Genomic DNA, 17,827 nt, shown 5'->3' on the forward strand with positions numbered 1-17,827 from the left:
TATATACTACCAAATGTAAATTAGATAGCTAGTGGGAAGCTGCCGCATAGCACAGGGAGATCACCTCTGTGCTCTGTGACCACCGAGAGGGGTGGGATAAGGACGGTGGGAGGGAGGGAGACGCAAGAGGGAAGAGATATGGGAACATATGTATATGTATAACTGATTCACTTTGTTGTAAAGGAGAAACTAACACACTATTGTAAAACAGTTATACTCCAATAAAGATGTTAAAAAAAAAAACACATATTAATAGTTAAGGAACTAACCAAGGAAGAAATATAACTTTTTATTATAATTTTTGCCTGTATTTTTTTATGAAGAAATGCTTCTAAATGCAATAAAAGAAAATTTCTTCACAAATATTTTGTTTAATATGCTAAAAAGTTTCACAACCATTTTGATGGTTCTACACAATTTAATGCCATGTATTAGGTGATAGGAATAGAAAATTAATGTACTATGACTTCAGTGGGCTTCTAATTTTGTGAAAACAGAAGATAAGTTCATAAAAATATGAGTAAAATATATGCCAAAAGATGAGTAGTGAAACAGGCAATAATAAAAGCTAATTATCTGCATTACTTTTGCTTTGAAATAAAACATGGCCATTTATAGCACTGACTATAATTAAACAATTTCAGATAAAAATGCTATTCCTGTATCCATTAATCAACAATATTGCATTATGAATTAAAATTAATTTAAGTATTATTGCAGTCTCTATAGATTACTGTAATTCATTAACTTAAAGTGAAGTCTCCTCTTGAAGCATCAAGGTTAAACGAAAGTGTCCAAAAATATGCCTCTATTTTCATAATTTACTGTTCATTATAATTTAAGATTTATCTGAATTGTATTTAGGCCCAAATTAATATTTATAATTCAATGATAGGTCATGGTATGAAGAAATACAGTAAGGTTATAAGGTTAGTGAATTTAAATACATATTTTGATTTAGTAGTTTAGGGAATGGCTTTGGAAAATGCATTCTAGTAAGCATCTTAGGGAATTCTGATGTGGGTGGTCAAAATCCTCACTTTTCAAAATTCTGACCTAGCAACTCATGGAAATAAAATTATAACAAAAGGTGTAGACTTTAGACAATTTGCCCAAATATCATTTAGCATTTCCAATAACTGCTAAGCATCTTTGATCCGGGTGTTTTCATAGCATATAGATACAACATGTCCAAAATGGAGTCATCTATCTCCCAAGCATTCTATTTGTCCCTATTTCTTATGTCATTCATAACACATTTATACTCCCTGTACTCTTTCTTTTTCTCCAGCCTTATAGCCAATGCTCCATTTCAACTCTCCTGAAACTCATTCCATTTCCCTGGACTACTGGAGTAAATTTCCAGTGACTTCTTAACCCCCTGTTCTAATCCACATAGCAAAATGGTGTCAGACTAATTTTCCTTAAGCCACCCCAATCATGATACATTTTGAATAAAATCTTTTAAAGAGTCTTCATTATATATCAAATGAAATATATCTTAATTTTTTATGTGAAATCTAGAATTATCTGTCCCCAAGCTGACTTTTCAGTTTTATCTATTCATATTTCTTGTTACATCATCTGTTTTATTTTGCTTCAAACTAGAAACCAATTGAACTGTTCACTATACACTACTTGATCTACTCCACTTTCCCATTTTATGTTTATGAAAGCCCCAAGGTCAGAACACTTCCTGATTTACCCACCTGAAAGCAGGTCTTCTAAAACCACATAATAACTTTTGTTCTTTTCCCATTAATCCTATATTTAATATTGTGTTAAATAATGACTTACATATAAGTCTAATTTTCTTTTAAAGAGCATTTTTCTAAGAGTGTGGCATCTATTTCAACTTCATACACCCTCAGAACCTATTTAAAGCTCTCTACAGAATAGCCACTAAAATTTTCAACAAATTTTTCTGGGTTCCCTATTTCAGCTTTTACTTCTTTTGAACCAGTGCCCACAAGCTAATACATATTATTTCACATCAATAGAATGTATAGAAATGCAGTCATTGCATTTAATGTTTAATAAACACTTGCATACAACTTACTTTTGACTGACATTCTTTGAATTATTAAAGATATTGCATATATTCTATGGGAAATTCCTAATGTTATTTTATACATAAGGTGACTATGTAAATCACAATATATTTTATTCAAAGCAATATTGAATATATCAGTACAATATAGAAAATTGAGCTTTATGTAAATTAGAAATATTCTTCCATCATATCAACTATAAAATAAAGCATAGGAATTTAAATCAACTGTGAAAACTAACATTTACTTTACAATGAAAATAGGTATAATATAGGTAATTTAAAGAGATATTTTCAGGTTATGAACTCTTGAGGTTTCCATGAGCTCTTTATGCAGATACATTAGCTTTCTATACCTGGTCATGAAGAATTATATAATAGTCTATGTACTGCTAATTGATTTTAAATTATCATATAATATGGCTTTTCCTTTAGAAAGTCCCCTAAGTGTAAAAATAACTATGTGATGGGAATGATTATAATGATTATAATTTCTTGAACATCTATGGAATTTAATTTGCGAGTAGATTCTCATTTTGAACTAAAACTAGGCTTTCTTTATCTATGGAGGATCATCAGTGTGAATTAGTCCTGTATTTATACTAGAACACTTTCATTCATACTTTTGATGCATACACAGAATTGGCAAAAAAAAAAAAAATTAAAGAAAAGAAAGTTTATAATTGTAAATTTCTAACCAAATATCCCCCAAATCAGGTGGTAGAGAACATAATTAGTTAAAATTTGGATGGGGGGTGGGTGGGTGGAAAGGGAATGTGAAAAATATTAAAATAACTTTTCCTCTGTAATTATTTTGTTTTATGAAATTGGTTTTAAAATTTTTTTTTTTCATTTAATGTTACTTAGACTCTTAGGTTTTAACAGTTTTAATAAGCTATTAGAAACTTTTGTGTAGATGTCATGTAGGTAATTAATAGTATGTGTCAGCTGCTTTTTAATAGAGTTCATTGTCATATAGATAGTTTATAAAGACATGGGTCTGGAAGTTATTCTGAAGGTGAGGACAATAGAGAAGAGCTGAGGCACCTTGTTCATTCTTGGGGCACTCCAACCTTTAGGGGTAAAGCAGTCAAGCATTTCCTCCTCCATGACTTTATTTGCCTCAGGCAGATAAGACTTGGTACCTTAATCATATTTTTAATGAAAACATTTTATGGATGTCCTTACAGCTATCTTACTTAATGGAGAAAGGTAAAAAAAGAAAGAAAAGAAGTCAGAGAAATAGGAAAATATCAAGTAGAGGATGTGGTTAAAAGAATTAAAAAGAGAAGTCCAACCCTCCATGCCAGCTCTAGGCACATGAGGCTACTACCTCCTAGGTACCTGCAATAATAAACAGAATAATACATGCATTGATTACTATGTTCCAGACGCTGCTTTGAACAGTTTATTCATGTTCATATCCTTTAATCTTCATAAAAATGCCTTGAGGTGGGAACTACTATTATTTTTACATTATAGATGAGGAAATTGCAATGCAGGGAGGTTGAGTAGTTGCTAAACACCACAGAGCCCTGTAAGTAGTGGGAGTCAGGAGTCAACCCAGGTAGTGAGAGACCAACTCAGGAAGGGTAGAAGCAACTCAGATAATCTAGCTCCAGCATCAGCATCCAGGATTTTTTAATTCTCTTTTTGCTGTGGGTTGAATCATGCCCCCTAAAAAGATATGTTGAAATTCTAACTCTCAATACCTCAGAATGTAATCTTTTTTGGAAAAAGGTTCATTGCAGATATAATTAGTAAAGTTAAGATGGGGTCATACTGAGTAGAGTGGGCCCTTAATCCAATATGACTGGTGTTCTTTGAAGAAGAGGAAAGAGAGACAAAGGAGAATGCCATGTGAAGGCACAAGACACACAGGGAGAAGACATCCATTTGACAACAATGGATGACGAAATTGGAGTGATGTATCTATAAGCCAAGGAAAACCACCAGAAGCTAGGACAGAATCACGGAACAGCCTCTTTCACAAAGTCCTCCAGGAGCAACCAAACTTGTTAGCATCTTGATTTTTGACTTCTAGCCTCTATAACTGTGAGAGAACACATTTCTGTTCTTTTAGGTCAACCAGATTGAGTTAACTTGTTGTTAAGTCAATCTTGTAACTTGTACTTGTTACATCAGCCCTAAAAAAAATAGCACACTTTACAGACATTCTCTTTCTCAGAATTTTATTTTGACATTCAGTCCTTATTTTGCATTTTATTGTAACCCTTGCTTTCATTCAATATAAATAGCTAACTGTCTACTATATGCAAGAAAAACTATTGGAAAATTGTGAGAAATGGCATAAGGTTGGAAAAGATAGAATATTTATTGGAAATAGTAATAGTTCATAAGGATGTAAGTAAAGAAGACACATATGTACTGGTTTCTGAAGTAGGCTGTTATTGAGTGATAGAATAGGAAATTTGGACTTTGTTTTGCTTCAGAGTGTCATTGTAAGTGTCTGGCCTGAGGCATAATGTGACAAGAAGTGTGCTTTAGGAAGATCAACATAACAGCAAAAATTAGATCTTATGGAGTAGGAACAACTGGAGGCAGCATGAATAGTTCGGAGACTGCAAGTCCAGGAGGTAGTAGTGTAGGTAAGACATGTGAAGACAACTAGTATTTGAGAATAACCTTTGAAAAGGATTCTGGGGAAGGAGAACACAGAGGATATAATAATTGCATATGTAGAAACAGGGAAGACAAAGATAATTTCATGTTTCCATCCTGGGTGAGTGAGACTCTAGCTGTGGTATTACAAAGACAGTTTGTGGCAGAGATATATTTTGTTTTATTCTGTACTTAATGTTGATCTTTTAATGTTTGCATTACTGGTGATACAACTTAAATTATAATATCTTAAAGGTAGCTAGAAATGCATAACCTAATGCAGAAGAGAAACAGAAATAATAGCAGCTACCATCATTTGGCTGACTGTGTAGTCTGGGCCAATACTTTTGTGAACTGCAACCAATATTACACACACTTAACAGATAAGGAAAAATGAGGCAGAGGAATGTAAAAATAATTTACCAGTGCTGCACTACTAGTAAGTGAAGAGCCAAGACTGGAACTCAGGTTATCATTCTTTGGACTTTGGAGTCATCCTCATTTAAAAAATGATAGCTAAATTAGATAATTAGATGAGATTCATGGAAACTTAGAGAGTCAGGAGGGCCGGAATCATAGTGTTCAAGATGTATGAAGTAACATACTCCAGAGGGAGTATTTTCAAGCTACTTAGAAGAGAGTGAAATCTTCCCTGACTAGCCTTGGGTGTTTTTCTTTTTAAACTAGAGACTATTTTAGTTGAAATGACCATCAAATGGCTATAGAATCCATTTTACGTCCATTAGATTATATATATATATATCTTGAACTATTATTTATATTTAAAAATTTAAGAATTTTAAATGGAAAAGACATAAAGGTCGTATGCTACAAGGTTAGTCAGAAATGTACACATAAGGCTCAAGTCATTTAAAAGTGTGTTATTCTTTTCCAGGATAGATAATAAAAAAGTTTCAGTAAAATGTAAATAAAATAAGAGTAGCAGTGTGCCAGAAGGGATATAGTGTTCCATGCATGTTATATTTCCCTGGAGATTTTGACTGAATGGATTACCTTTTCTACTCCTCCCCTTAACCAGCTTTGACATGAGTGTGGTAGACTGTTAAGTTTCTATATTTAGCCTACAGCTGAGTGAATTTCACTGAAGTGTGAAGTAATTTTAAATATGTTTTGTACAAAAAATTTGCTGAATTTTAAAGCACTTTGACATCACAGTGAATAAAAATTGCTCAAAACAGCAATCAGTGTAGTTAAATACACTGGCCATGTGTGCTTTTTAAAATATGGAATTATGCTATTATTTTGGGCCCATATGGGAAGCAACATTTTTTTAATTATAGTCAAAGTGAAATAATTTGTATAGAAAAGAAATATTTGGCATAGTAATAGATAGTATTTAAAATAAGTCTCGTCACCATAATCTTAATAGATTCAATAGAAAAACAATGGTATAACGGTTAACTAAACGCTTTTTGAGCTTTCAGCTTTTGCAGAAAGCAATGGTGGTCTTTAGTTCACTGCGAGTAAATTGACCTGATTTCTCTGCAAGGCTTAGTCTATCACAGGTATTTTTAGCTAAGCCAGTTTCGGTGAGAAATATATCATCATAATCTACTTTAGAATACTATTTGGTAAGGATTATAGCAGAAATATAAATTTATAAAAGAAGGAAAATATTACTGCTGTGATTCCATGGCAATGATGGTTATTTCACTTTCTTTTTAGCTATCTGCAAACCCAAAGGTAATAACCAAGCACAAATGTTAAGACATGCCCATTAGAAAAAGGAAATTATATCTTGAGCAGTAAGTAGTTAATGAACAATGGAAATAATAATCTACTTCATTTGTGACTTGACTCTTCAAGAACTAGCAATATACTGGAGAACATTATAGTGGAATCTCACTAAAAATATTTGTATTGATAATTTTTCTGCTTTACTGAGGTAAAATTGATACATAGGAATTGTATATATTCAAGGTGCACAACTTTGTTCATGTATTGCTCTCCTGACCTCAGTGAGCATCTTTATGACAGTTAATATTAATTCTCCAGCTAGTAAATCACATACTTGCATATCATCAGGGTCAGTTTCTGAAGATTTATCTTATTCTTTTATTTGGAGCATATTTACTTGTTTCATTATTTTCCTTGACTCTCTCTCTGTGTTGGTTTCTGCACATTAGATAAAACAGCCACTTCTCTCAGTCTCCACAGCCTGCCATTGGAGACGAAATGACCCCCACCAATCAGATTGGCCAGAGATTCTGGGTGCATCTGAAACATTTGTGCTCATCCAAACCACTGTCTTTGTTCTTACCGGTTCCCAGGAGACTAGAGTACGCCAAGTCTTTTCAGTCCCTGAGACATGTGAGCTAGCAGCCCATTCCTCAACAGAAGCCAGAAAACTTGGGGTCCAATTCCTTCTCTCCTAAGGGAGAAGCAGGGAAGTGGAGTTTATCACCTGCTCACTCTTCACTGAACTGGGAAGAAGAGCTGTGGCATATGCCTGCACGCCCATTCAGACTACATGATCTTCCAAACTGGTGCCGTACTCACCGTCACACTTAGGGGCCTAGTGAATGCTGAGCCCCATCAGCTCTCAGGGACAGGTGTAGCAGAAGCCAGTCTTTGGGTAGCAGCCAGAAAAGTTGAGGGTCTCTATGCATAGTCCAAATCCCTGTAGGGAGAAGCTAGAGTCCTGGTTTTATTGCTGGAGTAAACCAGGGAGAGGAGCCCTGGGATGTACCCACATACCTGTTTAAACTACCAAAGGACTTGTGATTGTCTGTCCATCACCTCCCAGTGATGGATAAGTTAGAAGCCAGTCCCTTGGGCAGCAGCCAGAGAAACCGGAGCGCTAGATGTGCAGTCTGACTCCTTCCAGGAAGAAGCTGGGAGCTGGGCTTTATTGTGACAGTGAGTGGGGAGAGGGGTCACAGGAAAAACCCACATGGCTGTTCAAAACCACTGCTTTGCTCTCTTTAGACCCCAGGAGACTAGCGAATGCCAGGCCTCATCAGCTCCCAGAGACACTAGAGTTAGAAGCCAGAAACCTCAGGCAAAAGCTGGAGAAGTCAGAGTGCTGGATGTGCAGTCTAACTCCTTCCAAGGAGAAACTGGAGTCTTAGTTTTATTGCTGGAGTGAGCTGGGGGAAGAAGCCACAGAGAGTACCCACAAGTTCCTTCAAACTAGGGAACTAGTTCCAGGGAACTAGTGATCGACTGCCTCATCAGCTCCAGAAGATAGGTGAGTTAGATGCTGGACTCTTGGACAGACACTGGAGAGTTGGGATTTTTGATGTGCAGTCTAATTCCTTTCAGGAAGCACTTGGGAACTGGGTTTATTGCCTCCTTGCTCTGCACTGACCAGAGTGAGGAGCCACAGGAACTGCTGATGCACCCAATAAAAACCACCTTTTTCTCTCTGCAGTCCCAAGGGACTAGTGAATACTGGGCCGCTAGCTTCCCGAGTCAGGAGAGATAGGAGTCAGTCCCTTGGGTAGCAGTCAAAAAAGTTAGGGCAAAAAAGTTTCTCAAGGTTTGAGGGAAAAGGAGGCTACTTGGAATGTAGGCCACTTGAAGAGTTAGAAGAAGGGATACTGGCTACCCTTTCCTCACCCTGGGAATCCCCATGATCCAAAGAAGGCATTGAGGGGGATGGTGCTGGGGCAAGGGGGTGGACCTGTTATTGCAGCAAACTTGTGGACTAACCAGTTAAGTTTTCAAGATAACTGACAGGTTTTTCTACGGTGACTATATAATTTATAATCTAAATTATCCCACTTTTGAGAGCGAAGAGAGCTAAATCTTCACACCAGAACAACAGATGTAAACCAGGATTGACCTGGAAAAATTGGGAGGTAATGTCACCCCAGTTATGACCTAGCTATTAGAGAGCTCTGTTGTAAACATTTACTTTCTAAAACGTTCTAAGCCATTAAAGGGAAATAAGAAATAATGCACATTTTGAACCCCTGCTTGTGTCATGTCTACTATATCCCTTTGGTCAAAGGAAGTCACATGGCCAATCCCAAAATCAAGAGGCAGGGAAATATACTCTGCTCACAATGAAGCCATGGCAAGAGTGAGGATGCCGGAAGGGATGAAGGGTTGTGGCCAATAGTCCAATCTACTAAATCGTCTGTCACCTGGAATTCTAGATGCTTTAGCCACCAAACTTAAATACAATGGTAGTTAAAGCTGAAAGAGACCTTAGACCTGGCTCCTCATTTTGAAGATTCCAAATCTGAAGCTCAGAGAGTAGAAATGACTTGCCCAAGATCATATAGAAGCTGTGACTGTGTCCAGACTTAAATCCAGAGTGTGACTCCTAGGCCAGTGTTCTTTCCACTCTAGTTTTTGGCATGATCTATGTTTATCAGTATGAACAAGAGGGCATAGATCAAGGAAAGTGGAGTAAAGTCTGATTGTTTGTGTATGAATATTCCTGACCCAGTCTTCTTCTGGAGTCATATTCTAGCCCCTCAGCTCATTTTTTTACTTGAATTCATGCAAAATCCTTAAAAGGATAGAAACTGAATTTTAGCAGTAGGAAAGCTAGAATCTTCTTCAGGCTTATTCTAGCTAATTGTTCCATATTCTAAATTTCTTCTTGAATTTTGAAAACAGATTTAAGAATATATTTAGCATTATTCTTAGTAAGGGGAATAAGCAATCCATATTCACTATTATTCAAAGACAGACTAATTCTAGAAAATTGAAGTTATTCGTCTGGTGTAGCTTAGTGCATATGGTACATTTTTAAAAACTTACACCATATCTCTATGCTGCCCTTCTTAAAAACAAAAAACAAAAAGTGCAAGATCATCACTCCTTCCTATACTGGAAAAATAAATTATCTTCATACCCCCCAAAAAAGTTAGGGCCCTATATGTGTGGTCCAAAACCTTTTTTCCTTGGGGAAAAGCGGAGAGTTCGGTGTTCCCTCCTGATTGTATGGCATTGTGCCTGGAGAGGAGTTTATGGCAAGATTATGTGCCAACTCTTCCTACCCATTTTGTTGCGGGTAATTTCTCAACTACTCAGCATGCAGGAGTCTCTCAACTGGTTTCTGAATTTCTTACAGATGAAATTGATCCATGTGTTTATTCAGTGTGTCCATACTGATAAATTTAATTTAAAAAATCTGGCAGCCATATAATTGTATTTTTATTCCACAGAAATATTTAAATTAGCATTCCTCCTTTCAGTCCAATGTTAAATATATGACTGGAGTATGTACTCAATAAATATGTGTTCACTGAATGAATGGATGAGCATGAAATATTACTTAAGCATGCTTTCCATTTATAGTAACTCTGATTTGACCTTTATTTTTCTTAAAAATAAAACAAAATTACTGAAAGAGGAAAAGAAAACAAATAATTGTATGATCTCTAAGATCCTCAAAACATCTTCTGGCTATAGATCTAAACTCTTAGACTCAATATAACTCTCTTGATATGCATAAATATGTTTGAATTTCACATAGAAATTCCTTTCTACTCTTGTGCTTCTGTTCTAGTATAATTTTTAAATGTAGATATGTGCTATGACTGATGACATATGAGATACTTCCTTCTAGTGCATAAATCATTTCTAAAAGAGAAGTCATCAAGTTTCTAACACACTGTGCTCAATATTTCCTTTTCAATTGAAGATCAACAAATTCTCAGTAATGTGTAAATGAAGCAGACAGTTCTTAGGCTTGCCAGTAGAGACTTCAAACTCTGCAATTATATATGAAAGAAAGTCACTGGATAGTCTAACTAAAATATGGTTTAAAATTAGAAATGGAATTTTCTTTCCCAAACTTTTTGTTTTTTATTAAAAGAGAAAATGGAGGCAAGTAGAGAGCCGTGTTTTTATCTTAGAGGTCCCATCTGCAGCCAGAGTAGATTATTAATAGAGTTCCATGAACTTAATAATATTTTAAAATGTTCACAGCTACTATTTATGTGATCTCTCTAGCTTCATATTACATTTGTGATAAAATAATGTGCTTCAGTAAATTGAAATTGATTATTTGCAACATTAATTCTCTTTGCATTTGCTTTGATGAAATATATATTAGCAATGCAAACTTTTGACTGTGCCTGTCTTGTATAAAGCTACTAGTACAAATAATTCTAATCTGGTACAAATAACCCTAATTCTAACCTTTTGGAGACTTACTACTTTGAAAATTATGTGTTAGATAATTGTAGAGAAAACAACTGGTTCTAAAAATGGACTAGTATTTCTACAAATACAGTTATTGTTTGTATCTCCATTTCAATAATCAAATAAATTCTAATCATAATTGCATTGTACATAGACCCTCAGGTTGCATTGTTTTCCTGAACTTTCCTTTTCCCCCAAGGTCTTCATTTTGTTTGCTACAAGTGAAGCATGTTATATATTTTTTTAATCTGCAATCAGAAAACTTGAGTTGGCAGGAATCTTTTGGATCATTTAGTCCAAATAATAACATTTCGTAGGTGAGTGGGAAAAAAAAACACAAGTAGAAAAAGAGGACATTTTTCTAAAATTATTTAAGTAGTTAGAATAGAACTCAGGTTTTCTGCTTTCTTAACAAAAACACACCTCTTTTATTTTCATTATGTTGTTTGATGAGCAGATATTAAAAAGTACATCTTCTATTCTACTGTGGTAGGTAGGATATATTTATTGATAATATTAAGCAAGTAATTTTGCAGTGTAGGAATAATAAACCATCTTTAAAATCTCATTTAACTCATTTTCATAAACAAAAATAATTCTAAGAAATTTTAACTGGGCAGAACAACTAAGCAACCAATACAACTATAGAATACTTGAAATATAGTACATACCAATGCATGGATTATACTTTTTGAGCTCTATGTATAAGTAAAGATAAAGCCTTAAAATGTTATACATGAAAATGGAATTCTCATTTAAAAAGTTCCTTAGGGGTGGGTGTGTGTGTGTGTGTGTGTGTGTGTGTGTGTGTGTTTGAGAGACAGAGACAGAGAGGGAGAGAGGTTTATTTTAATAGGAAATGGCTCACACAGTCATGGAGGATGAGATGACCCAGGACCTGCAGTTGGCAAGCTGGAAGCCTAGGATGGTCAGTGTGTAGTTCTTATCCAAGTCTGAAGGCCTGAGAACCAGGAGAGCCAATGGTGTAAATTCTAGTCCAAAAGCCTTCAGTCTGGATATCTAAGAACAGATGTTTCATACTGAATCCAAAGGCCAGAAAAGACCATCATCCCAGCTCAAGCAATAAAGCAGGAGTTCCCTCTTAGCCATTTGCTCTATTCAGGTCTTCAACTAATTGCATGAGACCCACATACATTAGGGAGAGCAATTTGCTTTACTGAATCTACTGATTCAAATGTTAATTTCATCCACTAACACCCTCACAGAAACACCCAGAATAATGTTTGACCAAATGAATGGGCACCCTGTGGTATAGTCAAGTTGACACATAAAATTAAGCATTACACCAGGAAAATAATAAGGGTGGTTTGAACTTGGTTCTTGTCATTGCACTGTAATTGGTGAAAGTGTGCAAATGACATTGAAGTCATGCAAGTGGATGGCAACACTTACAGAGAATACAGAGTGAGGGAAAAGTGAGCCCTTGATAGAAACCTAAGGACTTTCAATATTAAAGTGTAAGAAAGAGGAGGAGAGGCCACAGGGAAGACTGACTGACCTGGAGAAAGACAAACAGATAAAAGGAAAACAAGGAAAGCATCAATTGTAGAAGCTACTCAAGACAGAATCTTTAAAGGATAAAATGATTAATGGTGTCAAATGTTTGTTTGGGTTAGGCAAAAAAAGGACTGAAATATATTCCTCAGGTTTAACTGCAAGAGAGTCATTGGAGACCTTATCAAGAAGAGTCTTAGTGGAGTGATGGAGCCAAAATCCAGACTGGAGTTATGTTGAGCTGTAAATGGGATTTGATTTAAAAAAAAATAGAAATCGAGAGAAAGGTGTTCATGGACTTTAGCAGTGATATAAAGATGAGACAGCACATTTCAGTTTGAAAGAGCCATGGGGCAAAGGGGACAGTTAAAAGAGATGCAACTTTTAAGAAAGGAAATGCTGATTTTGACTGTACCCTGAATTTTTCAAAAGTAATCAGTTATCAGTTACCTGCATTTAAAATGAAGGTGCTACAGTTGAAATACAATAAATATATAAATGTTTCTAGAAGAGTTAGTCTGCATAAATTGCCCCCACAATTTCATCTATTGGGCTTTTCACTTCTGGGTTTCAAACCCAGAATGTACAGAAATTGTTCCTTAATTAGGAAAAATGTTGATATAATTGTGCCAAATCTCACCCTGTGTCATAGCATTGCTGGTTTTCTGTAATACAGCTACAGGACCTTCATTCACTTTCTATAGCTCAGAAAACTCCTTCAGGTAATTTGCCCAAGATGTTCCCTCTTCCAGAAATAGTTTCCAGAGCTCTGTTCCATTTTATCCTATCTTTTTTATCTAATTAATGTCTAGAGGTCTCAGGTCAATCACCATTTACTTAGAGATAGTTTTCATGACCTCCCTTACTAAAACAGCTTTCTCTAATAAACACTGTTACCTCAATAAATGCCTCTTCTTTTGGAAATGTCCTGAGTTGTATTTTTATATTTATTTGGTGGGTCTACAATTAATATATATCCAGCCACTAGAACATAATCTTTATTAAAATAGGGCCAACTGTATTTTTTCCTTAATTGTGTTCACAGCTCCTATGAGCCCCTCATAAGCATGAGATGCTCAATAAGTATGCATAGAATGATTGAATATACAAAACCAAGCTAAGTGCATTTGGCTAAAACTTGGAAATATGTGTGAATAAGCAAACTAACATAATCTGTAACTGTCTTGACATGTAGCAACTATCAATATTGCATTTAAAAGATGAAAATAATTTTTCTAAAATGGGACACAAAACTTTTTTATATTTTATTTATTATATCAAATATAATATCAAATTTATATCTGATACTTATTTGGGTGATAACAACTTATACAAGTTTTCCTTCCTATGACCTTTTCTAAAGCATTTTAGAGCCATTAAAATTCTTTTGTGAGGAAAGTTGAATGAAAGACTCTCAGCTATAAAATGACATATAACCTGTAATACTTAATAATTCGTTTCAAGTGGTTTGAATCAATCTAATATATGGGGTGTATACTTATCTCTGAATTTATCAAGTTGCATGCATTACATATGTGCAGTTTTTATTTGTCAATCGTACCTCAATAAAGTGGTTTAAAAATTGTGATAACCATTGGTTGTAACCATGGTTTTATATATACATCATATATAATAACCATATATATGGTCATATATGATATATATGACCATATATATGATAATAAAAATATGATTTAAGGATACCCTGTTAAGATTTTTCAACTTCTAAAACCCTGTTAACACAACTAATCATTTATTAAGTGCCTACTAAGCTCAAAGCAGGCAGTGCCCCTTGTGCTTTACATGCATGGAATAATTTTATCCTCACAACAACCCTGTGATTTGATGATGATGACGATGATGATAATGATGATGATGATGATAATGATAATAATAAACTACCATAGTTTACAGATGAGGAAACCAGAAAAAGACTATATGCCATGTTTATGTAGGCTAGGTTTTACCATAAGGCAGGACATGATCATTTGGAACTTCCGGAAGTCTGTGAAATGGAGAAAAATTGCTTAAGTGAGTACTAGTGTCTCTGCCACAAGTAGGAAGAGTCAGAAATTGAGCCCAGCTCTCTGGTTCTTGAGTCCCATTAGCTGAGCTCTCATACTCATTCCAAAAATAATTTTACCATGTATAGTGTGTGTGTGTGTGTGTGTGTGTGTGTGTGTGTGTGTGTGTGTGTGCGCGCGCACAAGAGAGAGAAAAAAAGAAAGAGAGAGAGGGAGAGAGATCACGCTGTAGTTATTGCCAATAATATATTTACTCTTCTTGAGCACACACTGAGGGTCCAGTTCTTTCCAATGAAATGTGAGAGGTGGTATGTGGTATGTGCTGCTTCTGGGCTAAAGCTTACAACAAGCACGTACGCTCCTTCATACTTTCTTTCCCCTTCAGAGCACAGGATGCATCCCACAATGAAGCAGTACAAGAGAGATCTACAGAATAGAAGCAGCTATGTTCCTGGTTCTTGAGGCATCACACAAAGCACAGGAGACAAGGGACAGCCAAGTCGGACTCTTTTTTGAAAACCTCTTATGAGTACTTATTTATACTTGAAACATTTCAAATTTGGATCTCTTGGTCTCATTTATTTGCATACCATGAGTATTTTGTTGAACCATTTAAAATTGTTGATATTTGACTATTTTAACATACAAAAGTAAAAATTCACAAAGTTTAACCTAATAATATCACTGTCAAAATTTTATTAAATAAATCTATTAGTTTCTAATTAAAAGGTGGTATAATTTAATTTCTGCATTTTTAAATGCTATCTACTAATGTCATAATTATATTGACTATGTAAAATGTTTCTTTCTTTTATTAAATTCAATTCCAGGAGTACATTTTCCCATTCTTCCCAGGCTTTCTGTATGTCTAAATCAATAACTATTTCTTACTTTTTCATTAGATTTTAGTTCAGAACAGCAGTTTCTCTCAGTACTTCCCTTACATACGAATTTAAACCAAGAAAGTACTAAGCCATACCTCCCTCCACACTTATTGTCTAGTCAGTAGAGTATTAATGCTCCATGTTTGTTTCATTTTTCCATCATCCATATATCTATTCTTACGTTTATGATTTATTTTTCCAAATAGGTGGATACTTTTTTGGTATATGCAAATATATGGTTTCCTTCTTATTATTAGATATTGTTCTTTGAATAAAATTTATTTTAATACTCTGTGAAGTTATTATTTCCACACTATACAATTTTGGTATTATCCATGTGATATTTACATCCTGTGCTAAAATTTCATGTTAATTTTGTTTATTACTCATAATCTGTCACTATTTACATCCAAAAACACACTTTGTTGCAAAACCTGTAATATTTTCCTTGTGAATTATTAAAGAATGTTTTACTTTAATTTTATCAATCATCTTTTGGTTCCACATTTGTTGTCTTCATTTATACCGTTTTAGAATTCTTCTGTGGTATGTTATTTTTCCTCATCATGTTCATGTTAAAGTTCTCTTGATTAGAATGAAGGTTGCCATGCCAAAAGAGTGAGCTAACTTTATGCCATGGAACTTCTGGTTGTAGGCACAATTTCATAAAAACTGTTATTTGGCATATTAAATATAGCAAGCTGTTCATTTTCCTTACTTCCTTTAATTTTTTTCAAATCAGACCTTTAACTGGAAGGAAAGAAAAAAACTCAAGCCTTCTGGTCCTTCAGTCTCATTTCTACATTAAATAAAATAATTTTCTTTCCAAGGCAAAAATACAACCTCTTAGATAAAATTTTATTTGGTTACTCTTTAAAAAATACTTAATTTTTTCTCAAAAAAATCTTTGTTCAAGAGAACATTGACTATGGCCTCTTCTTTTAATTTTCTGTAATTATTCCTCATAGAAGTATGGTACAGGCATCAAGCAATACAAAGCATCTTTAATTTAATTTATTATGTGATTTTTTTCCTTGTTTATTAAGCTTTCATTAAATAAATAAAATGAAAATTCTCAGAAGCTTGTTTCATAAACCCAGATGGCCAGAGAGAGGATCTTACCAAAGGGAGGCATCTAGACTTTCTTCTACAGATTGCACATGTAATCATGATTACCCTTTAATCAACCATATCAGTGGGAGAACATTCTCAAAATGGCTACACAAGTGTAGCTCCTGAAGTATATTTTCTGAAATGAACTTGCCAAACTAAAGCATTTTCCCCTCAGTGAAACCAGTTTTCATGTCCATCCATACCATCTGTTCCTCATGAAAATGGAAAATTACCTTTGTATTGACTGGCATCAGTTAGTTCCATTGTCACCAACTGGTTCATTAAAAAATACTGGGGTTTCTTTTACCAGAAAATAACACTTTTATTTTTAATTCAAAATAATTATAATCACTATATTATATTTGTGCTTCACCATGTTACTTCTCTTTTCAACATTTTATGAGATCAACTTGTTCAATTTTATGGTCTTATTTAATACTTGCTATACTGGTGACATTACAAACCCTAATTCCTGCTTTCTGGTAACTATGGACTCAACTTCCATCAAGCCACATTCAGTGAAAGCCCAACACATTCTTTTTATGTTAGAATTAGTTTACTGTCTAGGTATAGAGCATTACATTTAAAACAATTTAAGTTTGAAAATGGTTTCTAATTTTTTTCATAAAGTTAACTTAGGGAAAGCTACCCCAAAAATATAACAGATTGTAACAAAATATCTAACATTTGTGAATGAATTAAATTATTTTTTCAGCTGCATCTGATCACTTAGGACTGAGTTTTAATTACCAGTCATGAGGCTCCTGACAAGATGGCAGAGTAGAAGGACATGAGCCCACCTCTTCTTATAGATACACCAAAATCACAACTAACTGCTGAACAACCATCAACAAAAACCACTAGAACCTACCAAAAAAAAAGATACCCTACATCCAAAGACAAAGAAGAAGCCACAATGAGACAGTAGGAGGGGCACAATCGCGATCAAATCAAATCCCATACCCACTGGGCAGGTGGCCCATAAACTGGAAAATAATTATACCACAAAAGTTCTCCCACAGAAATGAAAGTTCTGAGTCCCACATCAGGCTCCCCAGCCTGGGGGTGTCTGGCAATGGGAGGAGGAGCCCCCAGAGAATCTGGCTTTGAAGGCCAGCAGGGTTTGATTGCAGGAATTCCACAAGACTGGGGGAAACAAAAACTCCACTCTTAGAGGGTGTAGGTAGGGTCTCTTGTGCACCAGGACCCGGAGAAAAAAAGCGTTGACCTCATAAGAGACTGGGCCAGACTTACCTGCTAGTATTGGAGGGTCTCTTGCAGAGGCGGGGGCTGGCTGTGGTTCACTGCGGGGACAAAGACAATGGTGGCGGTAGTTCTGCTGAGTACTCATCGGCGTAAGCCTTTTTGGAGACGCCGTTTTCTCACCAACACCTGGCCCCACCAAACAGCCTGTAGGCTCCAGTGCTGTAATACCTCAGGCCAAACAACCAAGACGGTGGAAACACAGCCCCACCATCAGCAGACAGGCTACT

The sequence above is a fragment of the Physeter macrocephalus genome, chromosome 8, assembly GCF_002837175.3.
Source record: "Physeter macrocephalus isolate SW-GA chromosome 8, ASM283717v5, whole genome shotgun sequence".
Classification (NCBI taxonomy): Eukaryota; Metazoa; Chordata; class Mammalia; order Artiodactyla; family Physeteridae; genus Physeter; species Physeter macrocephalus.